At 44.5% G+C, this 27,689-nt stretch overlaps 1 protein-coding gene across 28 annotated transcripts in view; it reads left to right on the plus strand.

Annotated features, from left to right (window-relative positions):
- Positions 1-27,689, plus strand: part of LOC104912096 (uncharacterized) — a 106,164-nt gene that overhangs the window by 66,041 nt on the left and 12,434 nt on the right. For 14 of the 28 annotated variants that reach the window (XR_014884658.1, XR_014884657.1, XR_014884665.1 and 11 more), the window contains 9 exons: positions 3,864-3,958; positions 5,342-6,738; positions 8,169-8,346; positions 10,282-10,426; positions 13,468-18,767; positions 19,071-19,258; positions 22,242-22,312; positions 23,022-24,184; positions 26,679-26,743. The gene's annotated coding sequence lies outside the window, so the exon portion shown is untranslated. Of the gene's footprint in view, positions 1-1,099; positions 3,959-5,341; positions 6,739-8,168; positions 8,347-10,224; positions 10,427-12,735; positions 13,015-13,467; positions 18,768-19,070; positions 19,259-22,241; positions 22,313-23,021; positions 24,185-26,678; positions 26,744-27,689 lie in introns of all 28 variants that reach the window. The other 14 variants (XR_014884680.1, XR_014884669.1, XR_014884673.1 and 11 more) reach the window with 14 other exon arrangements.

A 27,689-nucleotide genomic window follows, 5' to 3' on the forward strand; every position in this document is an offset into this window, starting at 1 on the left:
AGTGTGGGATTGATGATTTACAAGAATGAAAGCAGAGGAAGGGAACATAAATTCACACAGTTACATCCTACTTTTCTTTAGAACAAAAATGGAATGCTTAGATCGAATTGAGTTTAGACACAGCACAAAGATTCATTCCTTTCCTTACATTTCACTTTCATTCTGAGATTACCCAGAAAGTCACAGCTTTATTTCGGCAAAATTCAAATTAACACACCGTGATATGAGGGTAGTGTTCAAACAGTCATAAGGATGTTTCCAAAGAACTACTGTCCCCTGTTTTTGATGCATATTTTCTTCTGATTTCCTATCTCAAACTCTTCTGATCAGCTAGGTACCTCATACTTTCAATGAGCACACATTCATATTGGTATGGGAGCTGTACATGGGTTATTCTTGTCAGTCTCATGTTGGCATGTGTTAGCTCATTACCATAGTTCTTTTATTACTGGTACTTAACCTTGATCTTGACTAACACAGAAACCAATTTTACCTATCAGTTCTCCGACAAAGAGTTCATGTTTGCCCTTATTGTCTAATTGTCTAATTTATAGGAGTTATTGGAGGAGGGGTTTGGCCTCTTCTCCCAGGCAACAAACAGCACCCGAGGAAATGGCCCCAAGTTGTACCAGAGGAGGTTTAGGTTAGACGTAAGGAAAAACTTTTTCTCTCAGAGAGTGGTCAGGCACTGAAAGCAGCTCAGACAGGTGGTGGAGTCGCCGTCCCTGGCAGTGTTCAACAGGCGTCTGGATGAGGAGCTACGAGATCTGGTTTAGTAGCTTAGTGGTAGCTGTGGTGATGGAAGGGCAGTTGGACTAGATGATCTTGTAGGTGCTTTCCAACCTCATGATTCTATGATTCTATCAATGACTAAATTGTGTCACGCCAACTACTAAGGCCTATGTATTCCCTCCTTGCATTTGTGAAAAGCTAGGAAGTATCTTAATAGGGTTGCAAGGAACATTTCCAACGAGAGATATTTGCACTATGTGGAGAAAATCAATTGTTGAGGCAAAGCAAAAATGCCCTGCTGGGAAAGTCCTTGCTTGTTGCTGATTTGGCTGCTCAGTCCCAAATTCTCTTTGCCATCTCCCTGCAGGATGTGGAACCACTGGGGAACTGCTCCCAGCCTTCTTTCAACTGATGGCTGTAAAAAGTGAAGAAGGAACACACAGTTCAGATTATGGCTTTGGGCTGAGGGGGACAGTGTGGCTCTTGGCTGACACGCACAATTAATTACTTCCCAAAGAAAAGCATTCTGTGTTGAGAAATCCCCCATTCAGACCCAATGTCTGGGAGCTATACTGTGTGCGTTAAATCACACATTGGTTTTGCTTCTCTTTATTTTTTTTTTTTCTGTAGCAATTAAGTTTCCATTAAATGGAAGAGGAAAACGCTATGTACAAAATTGAAATAGAGCACAAAATCAAGGGTAACATCAATTTGCTTACAGTCTTCCAGGAACTCTCAGAAATTGCCCATGTGCTATGGATATCCAGATTCTGTCTCATTTCTCTTAGTTCCTAGTAATGTGATGATGAGAAAAAATCATAATGTGGTTTTACAAGAGGCTTTTACAGGGCCGATTTGTTCGGCTGGGGGAAGGAATCTTACAAAACCAGGTAGACAATGTCTGTGAGTATCTGATGATGGAGGCTGCTTTCTGGAGCAAACTCCTGGATGTGGTAACTGTTTCATAGCTTGTAGTGCAGCTGTAGCTTCATGTTTGGACCCAAAGAATCACGGAATCACAGAATGGCCTGGGTTGAAAAGGAGCACAGTGCTCATCCAGTTCCAACCCCCTGCTGTGTGCAGGTCACCAACCAGCAGCCCAGGCTGCCCAGAGCCACATCCAGCCTGGCCTTGAATGCCTGCAGGGATGGGGCATCCACAGCCTCCTTGGGCAACCTGTTCCAGTGCCTCACCACCCTCTGAGTGAGAAACTTCCTCCTAATATCCAACCTAAACCTCCCCTGCCTCAGTAACTTGCTGAAGCACAGATGGCTCAGGTGCACACGAGCTGTTATGTGCACTCATATGAGCATGTACAAGCTCAAAAAATATAGAGGAGCAGAGTGTTTAAAATGTCTATAGGAAGGAAAGAAGGCTGGGCAAAGTCTTAGGAAGGGACTAAGCTACTTAGAGACATGAATTGACTTTCAATGAGGCATTGTAACTCATTTTTTAAATCGAGTCTTGAGTTTCTGTGTCACCTACACGGCTTTGAATGGGTCATCTGTGACTGCCACATCACATTCTGCAGAATTTAAAGCCTGGGTGGAGGAATTTACAAAGAAAATGAGATGCAGGCAAAATGAAAACGAAGGAAATGAACTGTATAGAAGTGTCAAGTGAATTGTTTCAGAAATTTCTTCCATTTCACTGTGTCTTATCTAAAAATTTGTATCAAATGGAACCTGTAAGTATTCATATTATCTCTACTTTCATCTGACATGAAGCAGATTAGCTAACGGTAGCAAATTTAGTATGCAGGAAAATGGATTTAAATAACAGAAGTACTCAAAAGCCATCGCAGAAAACATGCTGAGCACCATTTTTACAATCTCTGCTCCAAACCTGACCATCAGATATGTTTAGAATTGGTCCCACAGAGCTCCCTGCTCGGTGATGGTGTAACCTGAGTGTGGGGTACAGATCTGCACGACTGCAGGCTGCTCTCTGCCAGGAGCTGCTTTCACCCACGCTGTCACTGGTAGCTCTTGGTGACTACAGGAGCTCTGAGAGTCTTTGACTCATAGGGATAATAGGGATTTTTAAATATGGTATGCAGGATTTGGGCCCTAACTCACAGATGTGCTGAAGCTGGGACCTCTCTTCCTCCCAGAGTACCAAAACTGCATTTTAAAGGTGTAACGTGGCTACCACAAAGCAAACATGTTGCTCTCTTCTAATACCTGAAAGGTGATTGCAGGGAGAGTGGGGCTGATCTCTTCTCACTGGTGACAGGTGACAGGATGAGGGGAAGTGGCCTCAAGTTGTGCCAGGCTAAGTTTAGGTTGGATATCAGGAAAACACTTATTTATAGAAAGGGTTGTTAAGCACTGGAGTCGATTCCTCAGGGAGATGGTTGAGTCACCATCCCTGGATGTGTTTAAAAACCATTTGGATGTGGTGCTCGGGGACATGATTTAGCAGAGGGTTGTTAGGGTAGTATGGTTAGGTTGTGGTTGGACTCGATGATCTTGAAGATCTTTTTCAACCTGAGCAATTCTGTGATTCTATATGCCATAAGGGGGAGGTGCAGATTTCCTGAGCAAGTACCATAACTTCCTGCCCACCCCACATCCCACTCACATTTGCTCTGTGCTGGATTTATTCCTTTTTTCCAGCCCATGGCTGTCACTTCGTGCATTTTGCTACTCGGCACCCAAGTTTCTCACAGCAGAACAAGCGTGTATGTGAACACGTGGAGCAGTGATTTGCATTAATTACTCCCGAAGTGGCTGCTTTTCCTGCTGTGAGATGCACACAGATGCATTCTGCACTCCCAGCAATGCTGTGGCACTCTTTGAAGATCCCCCGCTTCCTGTGGCACTGTCAGATGTGTCGTGTCAAAGGGGAAAACAGCCTTTCAGAAGCTGCTATGTTGGAAAGGCAAAAAACAAATGCTGGAAATGCAAATGTGGCATTGGATTTATTACAAGAGCTGCTGATGAAAATTATGTACAGAATCATAGAATGGCTTGGGTTGGAAGGGACCCCAAGGATCATCAAGTTCCAACCGCCTGCTGCTGGCAGGGCTGCCAACCTCTAGATTTGGAGTGAAACCCTGTGTATTATGGGCTTGGTGATGTTTATGCATTGGTGGTGAAAATGTGATATCACCGCTGTTTTTTTTATAGGGACAGAGAAGATGGAAACTACCAAACAACTGAAATATCATCGTTGTTCTGTAGAACTCGTCATTTTCCTTGGATTTTGGAGGGAGAAGGAAAAGGTAATTAAATGTCACCTAAACAGAGGAATGGAAAGCTTTAACAGTGAGAACAGCATGGTTGTATTGAAAGTATTGTGTCCATGCCCCTGTGGAGGAATGAGCTGCTTTTGCATAGATGCACCTCATCGTGGGAGACTGTGACATGCTGGCTGCCAGCTGCTGGCCCTGTGAGGCTGCTGCATGAGGGCCGTGGCTTGCACACCATGACTGTTTGCATTGCTGCTTTATTTTGATGGTGATTTTGGACTTCACTTACCAGAGAGGTAAAAATTGCAAAAAAAAAACAAAACAAAACAAACCCCAGTATTCGTATCATCTTGAAATTTCAAAGAATTAGAAGGGGGAAAATGCCAGTTGTATTGCTGTGATCCTTGCACAGTCACGTGCTGAGCCTTAGGATCTCAAGGCTGTAGAAGCAAGAAGGGCTATAAGGTAGATTTTCAGACAAATTTTGCTGTTACTGCGAGCTGTGTTGTACGACAAATCCATCTGCATAAGGATTCCCCTCCTGGCTGCATATGGCAAGTCAAAAAACAAATTGAATAGGAGTGTAATCACCCTCCCTACACCATATCCAGTTATGCTCTCAGTACTCAAGCCCTGAAGGATTAGAGCTGAAGCTTTTGTGCTGCATTTCAGCACTCACTGGCCTAAAACAGCAGAGAGATGCGCTGAGGGGTCCTGCAAAAAGCTTCTGCTCTGGAAGCAATCTGCTTTGATAGGAGATAATGACTGGTGAAATAGAATTAAATCATTTAGCTTTTGTTTAAATCAAAAAAGAATCTACATCTCCCTGCTTCTGCCTGAAAGTGCGTGCAAACAGGTGGCAGCATCCTCTAATATGAGACTCAGTGTCAGTGCTCTGAAGCAAAGAGCTGCATAGTCCTCAAGCTGCTCCTTAACTGTTGTTAGTTAGGCTTAATCTAACTTCAGTCAGTCCAAACATCAGTCATCAAGTAGTCCGGACATGTCATCACAACCCCCCATCACCATAGAGAAACAGAAATAAATAACATGGACGAATGTTCCTTGCTCACATTTTTTCCCCTAAGTAATACATAACTTAAAAAATTGATTTTTCTTTGAAGGGTAATAATTTCCGGGATATTACTGTGACACAAACAGGGTTGCTTTATTGCAGCTGAGAAAATCCAGAAGCTTATAGAACATGTTTGATATACAGCATACATGGTATACAAAGGGTAGGTATATAGGACATGGACTTAGTGTAGGGTAATGTAGCCAGCTGTTGCTGCCTCTCACTAATAATTAGAGACATATTAACACTTTCCAATGGATGCTTTAATTGCTTCCTCCCTCGGGAAAATAAATTTTACAAACCTCAACCTGTTATTTTTTATGATACCTTTAAAACTTTTTCAGGAACGTCAGCTGTGAATTATCGTACATGCATGTGACACGTGAAAATCAAACATACTACAGCCCAGCGTTATGAAGCCCTGTTGAGTATTTGCTGTGTTACTGTTGTTGCCACAGCTGCTTTTCCCATGGGAACATTAAGAGCGGAGATCGGCTATAGCACTCCCTGAACGACAAAAATGAAGATAATGGCCTTGAAAATGGGATTTCAGTGTAATGAGCTGCAGTAAGAGTGATACAAGAGAGACTTGAGTGCTTGCTGGTGGTCCAGGAGCACTGCTGAGCAGTGGCACCATGCGCTGAGCCAGCAGTGCAAGCAGTGTCTCTGCAGGAGGATGACTGGAGAAGAGCTGGGTCAGAAATCAGCTTAGGTGCTGTAAAACCATGGAATGGTGTTGCTGCAAAACTGGAGACCTCAGCCTTCACTCATCCCTGGGTGGAGCAAGATGTGCGCATGGAGAGCCCAGCTGTGGGGCTGCACAGCCCTGCCCTGTGCTGGGAAAATGATTCTGCGGAGCCATGAGCAAGGGATGCTTCAGGTGTGCAAAGGAGACGTGAGGAAGGGTATGTGCAAATGCCCAAGCTGTGCCCAACCCTGAGGGATGTCCCCTTCCCTCCCAGCTGCTGGTAGTGTTGCACTCACCTAGCTCCCTTGCCCGAGTGTGTCCAGGGCTGAATTCCACTCATGTAGCTCTCTGGGCAGAAGTGCTCCCTGTTTGGCTGTTATGCGCAGCCCAGCAAATCTGGCCTCTGAGTAATTAACGGAGTTTTTGACAAGCTGTGCCAACAGGAAGGCTTTTTAGATTGGATGCAAGCACCTTAAGGTCAAATTCACTTTTGTCCCTGCAACCTTAACGCTTCTCCATACATTTCCATCCTGTGCATTGAATGGAAAAGATATCATGTGAGCATGTAATTACAGACTGTATTATAGTGCAATAATTCCTCCACGAGACAGCTAAAGACTAACTGAGAGCTAATCTATCCAAAACCAATATCATAGTTCCAGCACAGGCTGGACTCGGGCCAGATGGGAGCCGGGAACAGCTTTTGTGACATTGATGAATGCGGTGTAGCTGCCGATGGATGGAGAGCAGCCATCTCCTTGTATCCTTCCAGACCACTCCAGCGTTCAGTCCTGTGCCACTCTCCCGCCTGAAGGTAAGGACAACTTGTTCAAGAAGGTACTAACACCTTTTGAGCTTCCCACAGCTGCCTTTTCACCAGGCTGAACACCTCCAGCTCCACCAGCCTGTATCCATAGGAGAGGTGCTGCAGCCCTCTGAGCATCCTCATGGCCACCACTGAGGCCACCCCAGCAGCTCACTGTCACCCTCCGGCTGTCACCTCCCAACCAACTCCATACCCACTCTTCAAGCCTGTATCTCTCCCACTTAGAGGTAAGGATGTGCTGTGTAACCATGTCTAAGGCCTTGCACACGCTCGGGTGGATGACACCAGTTGAAGGAGTATGAAAGAAAGTGCTTAACATGTGATTTTGTATATTACTTGAAATCTGAGACCATCAAACCAAATTCAAAGTGATTTGGGGAATGTTACGGTACTTTTAATATAAGTGGATGTGGCTGATATACTTCTGTCTACTGGATCAGCCACAGTGACAGCTGAACAGAAAATCCATTAGAAAATTTATATGTGTACCGTTGTCTGGAGTTGGAAGAAAGCATATTTTGATGTTCAGATACAAGAAGTATGATGTTCAGGGACTGGAATAATCCCCACAGGATGCGGTTCATTCGCAGTACATCATCCAAGGACAGCCAGCTGCAGGCTCTGCTCTAATTTCCTGGTGAGCTTCCCCATAATATTTATTGTGCAGACAAAAGAAACCACATCTAGTGAATATTTATATCAGAAAGACGAGGATTTTTTAATAACTGATAGTCCATACATCCCTGAATAGGAGAGACTGGAGCAAAAATGGAGACATCCAAGTATGTGGACAATTCGATTGTAGTTTCTAATTGGGAGAAGACAAGAATTATGGCTCTGATTCATTTTTACGTAGATAGAGGAGTAGCAATTTCCAGCCAACACAAGGCAGATTTTGCCTCAACCTTTGCAAATCACATCCCCCGTGGCTGCCAGTGTGGCCCAGCAGGGCAGGGCACAGTGCATCAGGACCATGCACGAACTGCAGCTGGGGCACAGAATCATAGAATGGCTTGAGTTGGAAGGGACCTCAAGGATCATGAAAGCTCCAACTCCCCCACCACATGCAGGGCCATCAACCTCCACATTTCATAGCAGCCCAGGCTGTCCAGGGCTCCATCCAACCTGGCCTTGAACGCCTCCAGGGATGGACGGGGCATCCACAGCCTCTCTGGGCAGCTGTTCCAGCACCTCACCACTCTCATAGCAAAGAACTTCCCCCTGACATCCAACCTCAATCTTCCCTCCCTCAACTTAAAACTATTTCCTTGTCCTACTGTTATCTCCCCTTTCAAAGAGTTGACTCCCCTCCTGTTTGTAGGCTCCCTTCATGTACTGAAGGCTGCAGTGAGGTCACCTTGCAACCTTCTCTTCTCCAGGCTGAACAAGCCCAGCTCCCTCAGCCTGCCTTCATAGGGGAGGTGCTCCAGTCCTCTGATCATCTTTGTGGCTCTCCTCTGGACCCTCTCCAAAAGCTCTCTGTCTTTCTTGTCCTGGGGGCTCCACACCTGGACACAGTCCTCCAGATGAGGCCTCATGAGGGCAAAGTAGAGAGGGACAATCACTTCCCCGTCCCTGCTGGCCGCCCCTCTTCTCATGGAGCCCAGGATACCATTTGCTATCTTCTTTTGTCTTGGCATCTTCTTTTGTCTTGTAGGAAGATGAGTCCAGGACATACAACACCTGCAGGGTACTTTGTACAATGCCACAGATCATGCCATACCTGTACCTGATGCACATGCGTCGCTTTGGGACAAAGTCAGTGGGAAAAGGCCTTTGGTAATGAACAAACTAAAGTTAAAACCAGCACTTTCAGTTCCATCTGAATATTCAAGGTGAGTCAAAAATACAAGAAATGACAGTAAGATTTTTTTTTTTAAGATTTACTACTTGAGTCAAAGTCTTTGGTATACATTGTGGTAAATGTCATCTCCGGATGCTATGTGTGGGACCAGAGCAGTGGGGCTGTGTCAGCAGCAGGGCAACCCCGGGGACATCAGAGCACCAAGAGATACTGGAAGAAGGAGGGCAGAAATCACTTCACCTGAGGGCTTTAGCATGGGTTGTCATGTGAAGTGTGGGCTGGAGAACCCGGGCTCGAGAAGAAAGCTGCTGCTGAAAACCCACAAAACCACCGAGACAATTCTGGCTGGCAGCTCAGATCCATCAATGTCTCGTTAAACAAATGCCTCCCTTACAAAAGAAAGAGAGAAAAAACAAGTTGGTGTGTGTTTATGAGCGGCCATTTCAGAACAGAGCACAGGAGTTAGGGAAAAAATTGCAACTGAGAATTTGCAATTATGAGTCACTGATGGAGAGTTCTGGCAAAGGCACAGTGCTTTGTGAGCAGCAGCTGTGGAGATGGACAGAGATTTCCTCAGGTGGATAATGCCCTGAGCAGCAGAGGTAAATTACAGGTGTGTTTGTCGGCACAGCTCAATCTGGCTTTCACTTCATTATATCAGACTTGGTGTGCATGTGTGCATCACTGCCAGGGACTGAAATTTCCCCATCCCAGACAGTGAGAGGCATTTTCAGCACTTACACTGTGCTGCAGCACTGCCAGCCTGGGGAGTGAGCTCAGACGAATGATGCCATCTCTCAGTCCTGCTCACAGAGCAGCTGAACTCTGCCTGGGGGCTGCAAATAGGTGCAGGCAGGAGAGGATGTAGGATGGGAAGCTCTCAGCTGAGACTCAGCAGCCGGGGAGCTCAGTGCTTGCAGCTGCTCTCTACAAAGTAAGCAGAGGAACTCTTTCCAGCAGCAGGCTGAGCTGATCCCAGCTGCTCCAATAGGGCAGTGGTGGGTGTGTGGTGGGGTGCTGCACCCCAGTAATAGTGGGAGCATCCAGGAAGGATGCTCAGGTACCCATGCAGTGCCGGTGGCTTGGTGGTCATGATGGATAGGAGCAACCTTCAAACCCTTACATCCCACCTGAGGTCCAGAGGGCCTCGGGGTACCCCACCCTTTCCAGAAAGCCGTGGAGTCAATCCCCAGCAAGAAACAGCAATGGAATGCTCTGGCAGTGCCACCTCCTCTCTTCTCAGCACCTGCAGCCCTTCCACTGGAAAAAATGAATGGGTTGCAGGCGACAATAACATTATTATAAATCAAGTTGTATTTCTATTATAATGACGAAGGGAGAACACGCTTTCTATATGCTAAATATATCTGTGTGGTTATATGATAGTAGCATTCCTTAAATTGATGATATTTATCAGCTGAGGAAAACAAATTTCTATATACGGAAGAAAATAATTAAAGGAAAGGGAAGAATAATAGCAACTTCACAGCAGTCAAGTCTAGCAACGTCTTAAGAGAAATATTGATGTTCTTTTGAATGCGTGTCAAGGAGAAGTGGAAAGATAGCAGGTCAATTTCTTCTCCAGTTATAACTACAAAGTATCTTTAAACAGTTGCAGTCCTATATACCCAGGATGAAATTTTGTTTCCAGCAGATTGACTTCTCCTTGCTTTCTCTGATGGGAAAAAGAAAAATTGGTTACAAGGGAATTTTTGTTTATTTGTCTTTTTGGAACCTGTTGAGTGTCATCTACGCTATGCTTAACTTGACATATCACTCCAAAAAAAAAAAAGAGAAAAAAAATACAACCTGCAAGTACAGGATCATTGTGGTGAGGCCCAGTGGTGCTGTTACACTTATTTAAGGAGGCTGTTGGCTTTTCCATCATTTCTCCTCCTTTTTTTTCCAGCTGCTGATGATTTGGCTGAGATGATAGCCATTCCTAACCCGTGGGCTTGCTTTGCAGAGTAAGGAGTGCAGAGCTGGAGCACAGGCATTGCAGCACACCCAGCCCATTTGGACTCATGGTAGCACCCAAGCTACGTGGGAAAGGCATGCAACACCTCGTTATCAGCCTGCCAGGGCTGGACAGGACATCTGCAGAGCCACAGGTGTGTGCAGCATTGCTTATGTATTCACCTGATACGTACCTCTCAGCGGTGCTCGGTGGGCCTTTATTACAATGCTGGCATAGAGTGCTGTTGCTAAAGCTGTCAGGGCTTATATCACTTGAAAAATAATTGTCCGGTCTCTGAGGACTTGGGTAGTGTTTAACACAACTGTTTTTCTAGGCCATAATATAAAGCATGACATTGATGTACTGCTACTTCACCTCATAGCTGAATTCTAAGGCTCGCGTTCCTCGGGTTTATTAGGGACATTCAGATTGAAATTGCAAATCTCCATGCAAAGCTCACTGCCACTGCTTCCAGGTGAGGCACCCACAGCCCTCCAGTCTCACCAATGGCAGTGCTGCTCAGGGGGTGCTCGGGAGCCCAGGTGTGATGTATGGGGGCTTGCAAGGTAAGCAGGAGGCAGTGGGGAATGACAGAAAGCTGATGAAGTTTTCCTGCACTATGTGTTCTTCTTTTTAATTCTAGCTTCCTTTATAGATGCTCTGATAAACAGCAAACAGCTTGTTAACAGTAGCAAAATGGAAATTTCCTCTGCACAGTATAAATTTCAGTGATATACACGAATATAAAACACGGTGTAGAACCACGCTCCTCTTTGCAAAAACAAATGTGCCTCAACATCGTACAAGAAACACTAATACAGTACAGCCATTAAGAAATATATAACGTTGGCATTAATTGAAGTGAAACGAGGTGTGCTTGGATGAATAGAAGTAAGGGAAACAGGTGAATTGTGTTTGTATCTAAGGGAGGGACTCTGTAATAGGAGGGCTGTTGTGCATGGTGCGACTGCCAGGTCATTATTGCCATCCTTGGGAACAGCCATGGGCTCACCATCACATAGCACTGGCAGCAAGTTAGTGGTATGCACCCCTGAATCACCTCGGCTGTTTGCTTGTGTAACTCACACTGTTCTTCCATACCTTTATCCTTTTGGTGACAGCACGTTTTTTATTGTGTTTTACTGCCCAGTGCCATATAACACATGGATCCACTCACCAAATGAGGCAGTCATTGTTGGCATCCCAATGTAGAGGAGTGTAATGGCTCAGTGAAGACATGTTTATGAACTCTAATGCAACTTTTGTGTTACATTTTATGTAATTGAAAAATTATCAACCTGACATTAAAACAAGCCTTGCTTTAAGGGAGTGTAATTTTTGCTAATGGATTGCTACATTTCATTTCCATATCCTTTTTCCAGCAATTTTATGTTTAAATATCACTGCCCCTTTGAATTGTGTAAGGCTTTTTTCACTGTGATGTTCCAGCAGTTTGCCAGCCTCATGTGTGTAATTAGTTTGATTAGCACTACAGCTTTAATGGGAGCATTGGTGCTCGCTATACACACTCTGTTCTTCACTGGACAAAGTCAAAAGTTGTGTCTCTCAATCAGCTACAGCTGAAGAGCTGAGTCCTTCCCAGGCTCTATGTCCTCGTGTTTTGCCCTTTCAGGGAGCATCACTTTCTTAATTATGGCTGTAATCCCTGCCTGTGTCCTCTTTCCACTCCAAACACGGGAATGCACACTGGGCATGCTCACTGAACTGGTTTGCGCAGCTGTCAAAGTACATTCCCTTGGCCTTCCCAATAATCACTAATTATTAATAGCACACAAATTAAATAGTATTCTTATTGTCTTGGGCCATGCCTGCATAATGGATGGGAAGAAACAGAAACGATGCATCTTCTTAACACAGAACATTTCACCAAGCCCAGCAAAAGCTTGACATTGAAAACAACTCCTGGGGAACTGTCAAGATGACAATGGGAAAAGCATTAACGATTCATCCATGTGCCATTAGCCCTGCATGTTAGACCTGACGTGAAGTCAATAGATCATTTTTATGTTCTACAATAGAAAAACATTGAGTGGGAATGGAAGCGTATGACCTCTAGGCTACATTAAACCACTATTAAGAAAAAGATCATTATCTGAAAAGTGCAAAACCATATTAATTCGGTCCGCTTGTCTGTCAGACTCTGAGCAGTTCCAATCTGTTTCCCCTGGTGTCACCTGGCAATCGATGCGTTAACGCTCAGCAGAAGCTCAACAGCTCAAACGCAGCATTACGAGAGCACATTCACCAGTATGATCATCATCATTTGTTAAGAAAATGGTGCTTGTTTTATATCTCAACCGTGTCTTTCAAAGGTGGTTGTGGCCAACCAGCAGTTCAGGTCTCTCTTTACAAAAGAGAAACAATATGTTACTTGATGTCCTCTGTGTGTTTCAAGAGAAACAGCTTTCAGCCAAGCACAAAAGAATCAACTATTTTCTACAGAAAACCACAGTACTTTTCAAAGGAAACTTTCAGAAAGAGAGCTCAGTTCAGAGAAGCCAGATTTGGTTCATCATGTCAGTGCCATGAGGACATCCATCTCCTGTTGGGATGGCACATGCCAACCTGGCCCAGGCTGAGGTCAGCAGCTCCAAAAGCAAAAGTCCATGATGGGCTCTTCTATTCTCAAGAAGAAACCATCACCACAAAGCACCAAAATGAGTCTTCTCCATTTTGTACCTGAAGGCCAAACCGTTTTGGAAGATTACATTCTATCTGCAGGTATTTGTAATGAGGAGTATGTGAGTATTTTTCTTGGTTGTGTGTTGACCACAGTGAAAATCATAACTTGCTTAATGTTGTGCTCCTGTTCACTGTAGAGATGGTGCCATCAATTTTGGAGCATCATGAAGGAGAGATTTCATTTCCAGACTCACTGCTGCCTCGCACAAAGGCTGTGCTGGCAGCACTGGTGGCTCTGTGACACAAACTGGACAGGACTTTGCTCAAGGAGGGTCCTGCTCCCCACCCCATACCATTTTTAATGCTCACGCTTGGCAGTGATCTCAAATAGTGTTATTTTAATTTCAGCTGACTATATTACTGCATTCCACATTGATTTCTAAACAACCATTTTTATTGATTTAAGACACTAAAGCTGCCATAACAATACAGTAATAATACAATAAAACAACAATAGATTTTTATTTTGCTTTTTTTTTTTTTTTTAATTAGGCTGCAAAGCAACCTCATGTGGGAGTGTGCAGCAAGTCCATGACCAAAACGCTGCTGTGGTGCTGAAATTCAGCACATCTGGCCAGCTGCCTCATGCCTGGATCATTGCAGGAATAGGAGAGATTCTACTAACGTGGGTGCCAGTGGAAAGCATTCCCCCAAACCTAACAGAAGGGGCTGGAAGGGCAGACTGAAGGTCAGTGCACGCTGGGTAACACGATATCTAGGGCTGTTCTCCAATGCAGTACTTGGAAGCTTGGAAAGCTTCACGGATACTATGGGATCAAGCTGGTATAAAGCTGGCGTGAACTCCAGCCCCCAGCAGTGCTGATGGAGTGCTGATGAGCAGAGCCAACAGCACTGGCACTGTCGGCCACCTGGCACCTTCCCATCCAACTGCTGCTTACACCACCACCGCAGTTACAGGGAGGTGGAAGCATGTCTATCATATGCTGTGGAAAAGCAGAAGTGGGGAGAGGGTCCCCCAAACTGGCTTAACAAAAGAAATCCTCACCTGGGAATGGATGGATGAAGATCAGAGCCAGATCAATGACGTTTACAACAATTTTAATTGGCATGCAACAAACAAAATCCAGAGGCTGGGGAACTTATCCCACAACTCGTGCTGCTAGTGCTTGGTGCTTTCTGTCAGTAAGTCCTGCTATGACTCATGAAATTGGGCACTGTGGGCACAGCAACCATTTTCCCCTACCCCTTCGAGGAGCATATTCAGGAGGGGTCTTTATCATTTTACTTAGTGATGCATAATAGAGGTCAGGAAGGCAGCAATATTTTTTATCTGGCTGCAGTAATTAGATGAAAACTTAGTACTAGAAATGGGCAAACAGAATTAACCAGCTTATTTAATGGAAAACGAGTGACTTACATAGCAGGGTAAATATAGTTCAGTGTGTATTTGAAAGTTAAATGAGATGTGCATTAGAACACGTTTTAGTTTTAAAATAGTTCCATGCTTAAAATCACTTGTACAGTCACTGTGGTTAAATGCATTTAGCAGGATGGGAAAAATGGGCAGCTTTGGGGCTTTGGTGGTGGTGCTGTTTGAGTGATGTCTGTCAGTGGGTTCACAGCCTGAATGTTGCTGCAGGAGCAGGGCAGGGCAGGAGGATGCTCAGGTTTTGGGGTTGATACCACTCTTTGGCACTGCAAGGGTAAATGTGCCACAATGCTGGAACCACGAGACAAGCTGGGGGGTTGGGTGTTGTCTGGGGCCTCGTGAGCAGATGCATTAATCTGATTTCTTACCTACAAGTCCCTGCTTGTTTCTCTAAAATAACCATTTAATTATTATGCAAGAAATCAGCCATTCATAAGCATCCTTATGGAATAAAAACAAAGGATTTCACCCCCTCTCCCCCTCTCTTTACAGGATTAGTTTATTTGTTGGATCAGAATTATCTTAATCTGGTAGATGTCCTTCAACAAGTTATAAACAAGAGCGACATCTTTCCGCCAATGGATTTCATTTAGCTGGCTCTGATAATTTACAAGATGTTTGCAGTTCTGAGTCCCTTACAGTAATGACTTGTCCAAATAAATTAACATGAAAAAATCCCTTGTTAACACTCAAATAATCAAATTCTTTTGTCAACAACATCCCCAAATAACTTGCATTGACTTTAGTCAAAGTTTGTTAGAATGAGAGACTTACTGTGAAGCACAGCTACTCCACCATGAACCCAAGACTGCTAATTTCCAAGTTAAGTAACTGTTCTCATTTTCAAAGACCTGTCACCAAGTTCTTTTTCAGCAAAAATAGGCCAGAAGGAAGGAGGATGAAGCACAGGAGATGCATCAAATTCAGGTTGGTACCAGAGCAATGTCTGCTCCAGAGAGCGGCCAGGCGCTGGCACAGCTGCCCAGGGGTGGGCAGTCCTTGTCCATGGAGGTGTTCAGAGCTGCAGGGATGTGGCACTGAGGGACGTGGGCTGTGGGACTGTGGGGTGGTGGGGTTGGGGTTTTCAGGGGTCTTTTCCATCCTGAATGGTTCTGTGATTCTACGATCCTATGAAGAGGAGTGCATCCCACTGAGCCCTGCAGCCTCCTGTCTTCGGGGACACGTGCAGTTGCAAAGCTCACAGAAATGCTTACTGGCTATAGGTGCTGGGAATCCTGTGAAGCCCAGAGGTGCTGTGTAAGTGTGCTCCTCAGCCCAAGGCTGCAGCAGCATGGAGTTGTGCAGGACCCGTCACCAGGCGGACATTTCCAGGTGTTTTTTCACCCTTCCTTCCTCCAGAGCTACTGAGGCAGCTCAGTCCACCCAGCAATGCCAGGTACTTCATGCACACGAAAACAGAACAAACCAATTTCAGTAAACTATGTGAAGCTCCTGGAGGATCTTTTTGTTAGGAGTTGAGCAGGCTGTAAATAACAGAGGTATTAACAGTAATTCACACCCCTGGGACAAGCCATAGAGGATTACAGCCGTGTGGAACCATTTGCCTTGAGAAAAATGACAAAATTTCCAAGGACTAGATGGCTTCTGGAGAGAAGATTTGAAGCTCAGACTGCACTTGTCTTGAGCTTATCCGCTATCAATTCCAGTTCGTACAAAGACATTTACTCCTATTATTATTATATCCCTGCCCTTTCTCGCCCTTGAAGTATTGGCATTGTGGCTCTGAAGACAGATTCAATTAACAAACCGGATAGATGCTGACCTTTACGGGGTTGTTATTCTATCCTTGATTTGCTTTAGGGGAGAAATATTTCTTTCTTGTATAAATATGAAATAACAAATAAATAACCAACAATTGATTTGTAGTTTCAAAAAAAAAAAAAAGAGAGAGAGAGGGGGAAAGAGAGGAAAGAAATGAACTAGTCAGGCACGGACACTGGCATTAGCTGAAGGGCTTCGGCACCTTGTGCAGGGATTACTCACTGAGCATGCCGCCATCCATCACGATTACAGAGCTGTTGGGGGATTTCTAGAGCAGTTTTTTTCCAGAGAATCGGGTAACTGAGGCAGCATAGTGTTTGCACCTTTTTGTTACCACCATGATTGATTTTCTGCAGTCCAAGAAGGAAATTTTCTTTCTTGCTACTTTTTTACATTACAGACCACTGTCCTGCAGCATCACATGGGATTGCTGAGATGGGGATGCAGGGACAGGGACAGAGTCAGCAACAGGGATACGGATAGAAATAGGGATAGAAGCAGAGATAGGGATAAGGATAGAGATAAGGATAGGGGTAGGGATAGTGACAGTGATAGGGCTATGGATAGGGACAGGGACAGGAATAGGGATAGGGATAGGGATGGAAACACGGATATGACTAGGATGTGGTGCTTTGGGGCATCCCAATTCTGATCTCCCCTGGATGAGGCTCTACTCTTCCCAGGGAAGGTGAGCTTGGTTTTAGGGTGCTCACTGAGCACTGATGGTGATGTTGGAAATCCTCTTTTCTGTAGTGATTGCCTTGTATCTATGCATGGCCAGGTCCAATGTCCTGCTGAAAGGGCTTCGTGCTCACTTGTTTACCTTGGACAAGGCCAATAAACCCATAGTTCGCTTGACGATGATTGAATGGTGTTTGGTATTGGCTCACTTTTTCCTGGTGAAGACTAAAATGGAGGTGGGTGATGGGAACACAGCCTTCATGGTGGGGGAAGGAAGCACATGTTTTCCTGCTTTATGCTTCCATCTATAGCCACGAGCAAATAAAAATTTGTATCTTACATAAAAATTACTTCCTGCACAACAAACACATCAAGGCACAAACTTGCCTCATTTATATTCACATTCCAAAAAATGATAGTTTTATACTTCAAAACAGCTTTCTTCCCCCCTCTCCTTCTCTCACCACATGCACACACTTGGGACAAGATCAAACAGCTCTTCATTTTTCTCTAACAATAATGTAATTATTATACAATGTTAATTGTAGAGAAATCTGAGGACAACTCAGCATGTAAAAATCCTAATTAATATTTTTATAATACTAATTATTTTATAATTATAATTACATATAATTATTATCCTTTAATAATTCCATGCTCTCATGCTACAAGTATTACACTTAACCTTTTCAATACTGGTCCTGACTGTTGCTTTTTCTCAGACTAATCTGCTATTCCGTGGATTGTGCCACTTACAGCAGTGGGACATCCTTGTTGCTGGTTTGTACTATTGCTGCTGAAGTCACTTGAATTCTTGAGTTTGGGTTCATTTCCATTTTTGCTGGCCATCAGGGTGCTGCCTGCCCTGCCTCACCCATGAGGGGACAGCTGACACCTGCAGGCAGGTTATCTTGATGGAAACTAAGGTCAAAAGGGCACAGCAAACCAAGGCAAGGAATTTGCATGGGTAGCCCCATGTATTTTCTGTACCTGTTTCTGCAATGGTATTTGTTCATTTAAGATCATCTACATTCAGCAGGATGCTGGACAAGAAGTGCTGACATCCTTTGCCACCCCTTAGTGTTCTTACAGTATGGTGCATAGTGAGCAAGACTACCATTCATCATCCTTCTTTGCCTTGAATTCTTCCCATTTCTGTCTTTCCTTCCCTGATCATTTTTCTATCTATCTGATCCAGCAAGTAACAAAATACCACGCCCATTTACATGGAGCCTGGCAGTTCCTCTACTCAGAGCCATACGAACCCACTGCTCTGTTCTGGTTCTGCCCAGCCCTCCTGGTGCCTGCATCATCGCTTGCAATTAACAGGCAACATTCTTCTGACAGATGAACACAGAAAAAATTGTTTTCAATTATAAATACTCAAAATTCTACAAAAAAAAGAAAGAGATCAAATGTTTTCTTAGCTCCTTGACATCTTCGAATACATGTTAGACAAGGGAAAAGATCAGTGCTTCTGGTAACTCATAAAAACCTTTCCTTTCTGGTGGCAGAATTTGTAAAATTTGAGTATCTCCTCTAATCTTAACCTTAGGTGATCCACTAAACTCAGAGAAGTCTTCGCTGGAACAATAGAAGGCGTTTGGTATTCCAGGTGCTGGCTTTTGTGTACCACTACACTACTTGCTTACACAAAGGCACTCCTCTCCAAAGTGAGATAAATTGTTCTGTTGCTTCCATGTGAAGCACGTGAACTTCTCTCCCACCTTCTGACTGACATTGGAAAGGTAATGGTCTGCTCTGAACAGCACTGTCTTGCCTGCTGGATCCTTCTGCACCCATGTAGGGCTGGGCTGGAGCAGACACTGGGGCCAACTGCAGTCCACTGAATGCAACTGAGATGGATCCACCAATGGAAGAGTTCCTGCAGCACCGATGGACACCCATGTTCACCACCACAAAAAGCCATGAGACAGAGGTACAGTTATATCACTCCTATAGGTTGTATCAGCTAGATGGTATCTGCTCGGAGTACTGCTGAAAGCCTATTGATCAGCTAGTTTTTAACTTGACGCAAGCAGCCTTACAAATTTGATTTATTTTCTGTTTTGACAGAACTGCAGACTTTTTTGCATAACTTATTAACGTGCAGATTAAGCATGACGTGTTGATTTGTTACCGACCTTGAGGATTTCTTTCTATGCTGTTTGCCTCCAGCGATGAGCAGTCCTTTGGACACGAAGCTCATATCCAAATCTGTCTTTTTATTCTTATTTTTCAGTCTTGAGTCTCATTCTAATATCATGCATGCTGCATTCAATGAACAAAAAGGCAAACAGAAAGACTGAATTTACGCCAGCGAGTCACAATAAGCCGTGCATTGGCAAAATATTTAATCGTGCTGAAGTTGGAGGCCGGATCCTCCCACGTGGCTTTATTTTGGCATTGCAAACTGCACATCTTCTAAAGGTCAGAGCTTCTGATTTCCATATTCTTCTGTTTCTTTTCTTCTTTCCCTTGATAATTCAGTTCATTTTCATAGTCTTATCTAATGTTTCACTACCAAGACTTCTGACCTTTTCTGCATTTCTTTGCCTCCGTAAACGAGCTGTCCTTACGGTGTGTTGGTTCCTCAGCACAGCCCATAGCACAGCCATCTGACTGCAGGAGGGGCAGCTGGGGGCTGCTGCTGGGGCAGGGCATGAAGGGCCCAGTCAGCTCCTGACCTGAGGAGCTCACACCAAGATATGTACCTTAATATTATGTAAATTACAAGTCAGTCTGTGTAAGGAGTAATATTAGGGCTCTGCTATGTGACCGGATAGCCACAACCCACCAGGGCGGCAAAAAAAAATCTGATTTAAAAGCAGCTTCATTATTATTTATTGAGTATTGAAGTTGTAGGCACATTAGGAATATAAATGGATGCACAAATGATCTAATTTGCAATCACTGTACACCGCCTTCTGTAATGGTTCTCATTGGAGAAAGGCAGACAGTATCATTACTTTTGTTGTTTATCTTTTAGCATGTCATCTTTTAGTCACTGCTCATATGCTCAGTGAGTGCGGTACCAAGCAGAGATAGGCAGAAATGCTTTGCTTTTTGGCTGGAGCTTGCCTTGTCTTTCCTGTTGCCAGAGCACTCCAGCACTGCCTGTCCTGTCCCAGCCCCCTCATCGCTTTCCTTTTGTTCCCATCTTCCCTCGATGCAGGGAACTGCTCACATCTGTCTCCCCAGATTTTCCTGGGTCTCTAAAACAGTGAAAGAAGCATTAACAGAAATTAGGGATAAAAACAACCATTGGAACAGGTTGCCCAAGGAGGCTGTGGATGCCCCATCCCTGCAGGCATTCAAAGCCAGGCTGGATGTGGCTCTGGGCAGCCTGGGCTGCTGGTTGGTGACCTGCACACAGCAGGGGGTTGGAACTGGATGAGCACTGCGCTCCTTTTGCAACCCAGGCCATTCTATGATTCTATGATTATTTAAAAATCATACAAACCAGCATTTGGGAAACAGAAAATAAATTGCGTGTAGAAATGTTCTATTTCTCCGATGAGAGAGGAAGGCTGTACCCCACAGGTACTGTGCTGACCCTTTGCAGACAGAAGGGACTGACACTGCAGTCATTTCACAAATGTGAGCTTCCTGATGAATGAATATGAGCAGAAAAGAGAATAAGGGAAGTGACAACCTAGCACCAGCAGCATTCATTTGCTACAGTTTTATCATTTACTTGTGAAAAACTTAATATATCTTTATCGCTCCTTCCCCGATCAAAGCTCTATAGCCTCTGATATTCTACTCAGTGAACTGAAATATCTCTCAATATAAAAGCATCCTCTTCTAGCAGCACTGGGAACCATTATGGTATATTGTTATGTACACTGGTATTACCTAAGGAAATATTCAGAGGTTGGAAAAACAGACATTTTAAGAGAGAGTGGAAACACAACTTCTAAATTAAATTAACAGTTTTCCTTGGTTTAATTCAGCCTGGTATTTTATCTTCTAACTGAACCCCTATACATGGATGGAAGAATCATAGAATCATAGAATGGCCTGGGTTGAAAAGGACCACAATCTAATGGCTCATCTAGTTTCATCCCCCCTGCTATGTGCAGGGTCACCAACCACCAGACCAGGCTGCCCAGAGCCACATCCAGCCTGGCCTCAAACCCTTTACTGAGGAACAAGGGAAAGAAAGCACTGTGGACTGTGGAGTCACCCACATCACTTCTGTTCCTGACGCTCAGCACTGAATGCACAGCCATCCCTATGGCCAGACCCACCCAGGAGCTGCATGGCCAGCAGGGCCATGATGCCATTCATTGGGGTGGAAACAATGTTTGCAATTTGGATTCTGCTGCCTGTGATAACATGGTATGCACTCCTCTCATCCTTTTATTCCAGCTCATGCGTTTCCCAGTTTTTTGGATCATTGAGTTGGTTCGTGAGTTTAACAACTGCCAGTGCTGCGTGTGCTGTAAATAGGAGAGCTTTGCAGAGCAGACAGCTGCGGTGTGGGACTGCTGATACAGTGCATGTATGCTTATTGCTGCTGGAGCCTCAGCCTGGGAAAGCCCAGAAATTACCATTTTGAGCAATGCTTCTTTCCCCCATCTTATTTACAGTGCACGGTTCACTGGTTAAAACTGTTAGAGCTGAAATTGCTAAAGGAACTCAACCTCAAATATGTTCCAAGTCACTCCCTGAATGAAGAGGAGAACCCTCGCAATAACCACCAGCAGTTCATCTCAGGGCATCTTCTGGAGAACACGCTGTTATCTGGCAGTACTGCAAAGTGTGTGCAGAAAATGCCATTATTCACACTCCCAGCTGATTTAATATCAGCATTTTCTGTTTTCTGCCCTATTCCCATGAGGGACAGAAAGTCATAGAATCATAGAATGGCCTAGGTTGAAAAGAACTGTGATCATCATCTAGTTTCACACAAGTATGTGTGTATCTATCTGCCCAGCATGGCCATGGGGGAATCCCTGCTGGTGGGTGCTGCCACAGCCACTGCCCAGAGGATAAACTGAGCGCTGCTCCCATTCCTCCCCTCTGTTAGACAGAGATAATTGCAGCCCTAGGTCACAGCCAGCACGGGGATGTGCTGAGAACCACCTAGGAAGTGTTCTGCTTGGGAAGCTCTGCAAATACTCATTGGATTGTAGAGCTGCAATTATTCTAGATCTATGGTCTTTTAAAGATAAAACTTAATTTAATATTTAATGTTCTGCAGATTAATATTATTATATATGATGCTGTAGCAATATATATGATTGCTTGCAGCAACACATTAAAGCAGAAGAGGATTTAAGCGGACATTTAAATGGAGGTGACTCTAAATGCTCGGATGGGTGACCTGAACTTTTCGGTTTTAACATATCTTAAACTACTTGGAGTACACTTGAAATGAGCAATTTAACACATTTGCTCTTTCCAGCTTCTCTAGGAGCACTGGCAAAACCTTACACTGAGGACCAGTTCTAATTTGTGGAGGATGTGGAAGAGCAGGTAAGCGTGCCCAAGCATGCCCTTTTTTTTTTTAACCAACATCACCATAGAGTCATGGAATCGTAGAGCCATAGTCTCACCTAAGTCAGCCTGTTTCTCCAATATGAGCAGTTTACTCTATATGAGAAGCTGCTGGTGTCACCAGTGCACAGGAAGAAGCAGCAGCCCCCATATGAACCTGCTGCTGGGGCTTGGGGGTTGGGTTTTGGACAGCACTGCCAGCTGTTCTCTTTGTTATTGGAAATAAAGGTAAATAATCCAAGGTGCAAGAAGTTAAACTCTCTAAATCCCACCTGCATGTGTGCACCCATGTGGAGAACTCAAGAATGAGCGGATAGGATAGACATCTCCAGGTCCGTTCTCCAGACCTCTGCTGGGCTGCAGTGCTGCTATGTACCACCATGGGAGCATCTAGATGTGTGGCATCGTGCCCACCGTGTCCCAGCACTGGGATGTAAATGCTCTGCCTGCTGCAGGCTCAGCACGTGCAGTGGGAACAGAAGGCACTGCTAGGTCCTGCCCTGCTGCCAGGGGCACACAGCCCTGTGCTGTACTGAGCTGCAAGGACCCGCTGCCACTGGTACTGCTTGGTCTCTATTGAATGCACACTATGGAATTTAATCAGTGAAATGAATTTGCTAATGAACTTGTTAATGAGCTTGCCATATCTCATATTGTTCATTTCTTCTGTTCTTTCTCTTTTTTTTAGTGGGAAGAAAGAAAGCTGTTGCTGCTGTTTGGCAGCTTGATGTTTTGGGTTTTTTTCTTCTTTGCTTTAGGCAAATGAAAGGAATAAGTTCACTTGTAATTGCTTTCATGTAAAGAAAAGTTAATAGAAATTTTAATAACAGTAGCAGCTTAAGAGAGTTTGAGGCCACGACACACGCAATGCAATGGAGGCAGCTCTTGCAACAGGCTGCAGCTGCCCATTGCTATGGCTCTGCTTGTGGCACAGGGGGAGAGTTTTGGGAGAGTTCAGAAGGGTTCGTTCTGCCCTGGTTTTGTGCAGCCCTGTGTGCCCATCGCTTACACAGACCACCACGTAGCAGCAGTGTGACTATTAGTCACAATACCAATATACATAAAAAGGAACAGGCTCAGTAATATATATGTTGAACTATTAGTGGCTGTTGTATGTGCCCTTCTGAGCTTTTCCCCTTTGGGATCCACAGCCTCAGCACTTCCTTCCCTTTCTCCTGGGCAGCAGCAGCATTTCTGTCCTACTAGTATCACAGATAGCATGGCTGTTTGCTTCTCCATGGATGGGGACTGCCCACACTTGGGCAGCTGTGCCAGTGCCTGGCTGCTCTCTGGAGCAGACACTGCCCTGATACCCAACCTGACCCTCCCAGGCACAAGGTGAGGCCAGCACCTCCCATGAAGATGAAGGGGAGGAAGAGTGGGGTGCACCACCATGCTCGCCCCATTGGCAGAACCACCTGGGGGTCTTCATGGACCAGCTTTGTGAAGGATGCTTTGTGAAGGATGCAGTTATTGTGCATTGTCCTTGTAGAATCACCTCAGCAGTAACCTTGTACCACTGCGCATTTTCCTGGCACACTGACAATCCCAGTGAGCAGCTGCAGTTCCATGGTGGCTACATTAGGAATGTGGCTTCTGCAGCCATCACTGTGGCCATCAGCAGCGGATGTCTGCTGTGCAGAGGGACATGGGTGCCAACAGCAAGCACCTGGGCATGGAAAGCTGGTTTCTGTTACTGAAGGTGAACACCTTTAGTTTGTAAATGCAAGAAAACTGGAGAAGTTTATGAAAGAAGATAAAGGATGGGGTACAGGAGACAAAAGACTCATCGCCTTGCAGGAAAGAGGTGAATACAGAAGAAGAGGAGATGGATTGAAGCTCGTTTTGAAGGTTAGGATGCTTTTCCATTTTCTTTTGTTTCTTCCCTATTCATTTCAAAGAGAACTACACGGAATAATAATCTACTTGTTTTGTCTGTGTGATAATTGCACTGATAATTTACTGTGATTTAAATAATCAAATTCGGAGTTCTGCATGTCATAGTCTGAAAAAGACTTTCTTTAATCTCCAAAGATGCATATTCATGATGCCACTATATATAGCGAAAGAAATTACGGTGCCATTGTCTACTTCAAACAAGTCATTCATTTCCTGCTGTTTGAAAAAAGATGAAGGAGTTGAAACATATGATGATTGATTTGTACTTTCAAGGCTCACCTCCTCTCCCTTTGGTAATGGATTTCTTTATCTATCAACAGCTATTGTTGTCATTTAGTGTCTGCCCCGTGCAGCCTGCGCTCAGCCTTAAGTGCTGTGTCAAGCACATCCATGCCTTGGCATTTTGCTGCCAGCCCAACTCGTTTTTAGCTCTTGCAGCAAACAGGTTGCTCATTTTCCAGCATCAGATACCCCCATGCCTTTGCTTTCTACATCACGATGTGCCTTGCCATGGCTGGGGGCGGATGAAGGGTCTCATGAGGTCCCCTTTTGGTGCACATGGGATTGAAACCAAGAGGAGCACCTCCATTTCTGTACTGGATTTGAACATTTATAGCATCAAATTTAACCAATTTACTGTGCCAGGTAACTAAAACCCCGTCAGAAGCCTCTCTGTGGAACACAGTTTGCATTTGAAGGCTAAAAGAAATTCATTCTAGAAATAAAAACACCAATGTAACACAGGTCAAACGTCTGCACTTTTGTTGACTTTAAAATTTAATCTGTTCTATATGACTATGCATTAATATCAAAATACATTTGCTAGGAGTAACAGCCAGAGGATGGTAATGGGGATTGATGGGAGGGATGGAGAATTTCCATCCTGGGCTGTGAGATACTGCTGGGGCAGAACTGTCCTGAAAGCCACAGTGTAATGTGGTGAGAGTTTCAAGGTGGAGAAATACAAATATAACACTGAAAGATGTTGGGCCAGCTACAGCTTGAGGTGTCATGTTTAAGGAGGGATTAAATAATCCAGCTGAGAAAACAAGATGGTATGAATCGTTAAATGTCAATTCGATAGCTGGTTACTTTTTCATTCCTCTGTTCTCAAGATATCTTGAAAGAATGCACAATTTTCCTCCAATCTGTGTGTCACTTCCACCTGTGCAGGTGCAGCATGGCACGTAGTGGCTGTAATTCTTCTCTCCAGTCATTGGAAGGGCATGAAATTTAGGACTCCTGCATGAACAGTTTTGCATACACTTCCGAAATGTGGTCACTGTTATTGTTATTTAATGTTTTCATATACCAACACTAGATGAGAATTGGATTAAAATCCAAATGAAATAAACAGAATTAAAAGATCCTTTCACCAGAATTGATGTATTGATAGAAACCTTTGCAGTATAACTGAATTAACAGCAGGAGGGGAACGGGTAAATAATTTATTCTCTGTGCACGTATCACTATTTTCAAAATATGTATTACTGAGCTGAGTGTGGAAAAGCTCTGCAAGGTTCTTTCTTTTGTACATCGTTCTTCTTGAAACCAGAACCGAAGCTTTTCCACTTTGGTGAGCCCAATGCAGGCGGCACTGCTTCATTGCAGCCTCACTTGAGCCTTTCCTCCTCTTTTAGCCTGAGTAGAAGAGGAGGACATGAGATTTATTGCATAGAGCAAAGCCTCTTTTGTACCTCTGGCCAAGAAGCCTGTTGTCGTCGTGCTGGATTTATAGTTAAGCTGATGTTTAATCCCTGCAGAATTTAGTCTGTTTGCTGTGAAGTCTGAGCTAATAGAGAGAAAGTCCTGTGTGCAATGCATTTTTTAAACTTACTTTTTTGTTCTTTATGGAGAAATATTTCTGGAAAATGTTGGTGGTAGAAATGAAAAGAACTAGATTTTTTTTCTTCTCCTTTATCAGAGGCAATTAGCTACTTAATTACTGAACATGGCTTTTAACAGTGGCTGCGATGAGCTACAAGTTTCCATTTTCTTAGACTCAGCCATCAAAGACTTTCAGAAGATGCTTTTTATTGGGAAAAGATTCCTCCAGTGGACAAATACTTTGCAGTCTGCAGATTCAAGGGTCATGTATATCTAAAATTACTGAGGGCACACTAAAAAACTAAGTGGTTAAAAGGCACAGTGAGACAAGCTCTGGCATCCACTCGCATCTAGAACTGCACAGATGAGCTCACCCTGGTTCATTAACAGACCCTTTAAGTGCTGTTGGACCTGGTTTAGAAATTGGTCCCATCTGCCCTCCAGCCTCACCTGAGCCCTCCCTTCCCTGAAGGACCCCTAATGAGGTAAAATACCTGAACACCACAAGGCAACTGTGGGAACAGCAATAATGCACAAGCAATTTGTATCTCACACTTTGACTATTTACCTTTGGAAGCAAGCTGTGGTTGTTTCTCATTTATTCATTCTCTCCTTACAGGCAGAAGGAGCCATCCCCAGGTCAGCTTCCCATACTTCCAATGACATTTATGGAAGTGAACAGAGGTATGTGCTGCCAGGAACCTCACTTATGAGCGCCAATCTGCTTAGCCCAGGGAGAAAGGGGAGCACTGGGGGGCTTGGCACTGAGCAAAGGGGAGACTTGTCCCACAGGGCAGGCAATGCCCTCGTGGGAGGAATGGGTACTTTTGAAAAAAGGAGCATCAGCATTAGATTCACCTGTATATTTTGCATTCAGTTCTTCTCATATACAGTCATGTGAGAAATAGTGTTTGCTTTGAAAAGATAAATATTGAGTGTAAGTTCTGAGTGCTCATACTGTGTTTTATAACGTTATGGCATTGACTAGAAACATAGAATCACAGAATGGTTGGGTTGAAAGTGTCCTTGAAGTGAGACAGAAAGGTCCTTGGCATCAGCCAAAAGCAGATTCCCAGCCTTGCCCCCATGTCCCAGACACAAACTTCTGAGTGGCAGGGACTGAAGTCCCTCTGGTGGGACCTGGGCAGCACCATGCAGGTCCAGGCACACATTGCCTGCAGAGCAGAGTCCCGGAAGTGCAGGAGATCGGAACAGAGGCCACCCAGTGCAGCCTGGTCTCCTGAGGGGATTCACTCCAAACCCCCATGTAAGATGGGTTAATTGTAGAATTATAAAACCATAGAATGGCCTGGGTTGCAAAGGCCCACAGTGCTCATCCAGTTCCAACCCCCTGCTGTGTGCAGGTCACCAACCAGCAGCCCAGGCTGCCCAGAGCCACATCCAGCCTGGCCTTGAATGCCTGCAGGGATGGGGCATCCACAGCCTCCTTGGGCAACCTGTTCCAGTGCCTCACCACCCTCTGGCTGAAAAACTTCCTCCTCACATCCAACCTAAACATTCCCTGTGTTAGTTAGCTACAAGTTGGGATTTCGGTTCCTTAAGTACCAAAATTAATGATTCCTTTGTTTAGCTGATGAGAGTTCCAAGCCTAATTAATTTCTTGTCACAC

This window comes from Meleagris gallopavo, chromosome 8, assembly GCF_905368555.1.
Source record: "Meleagris gallopavo chromosome 8, MGAL_WU_HG_1.1, whole genome shotgun sequence".
Lineage (NCBI taxonomy): Eukaryota > Metazoa > Chordata > Aves > Galliformes > Phasianidae > Meleagris > Meleagris gallopavo.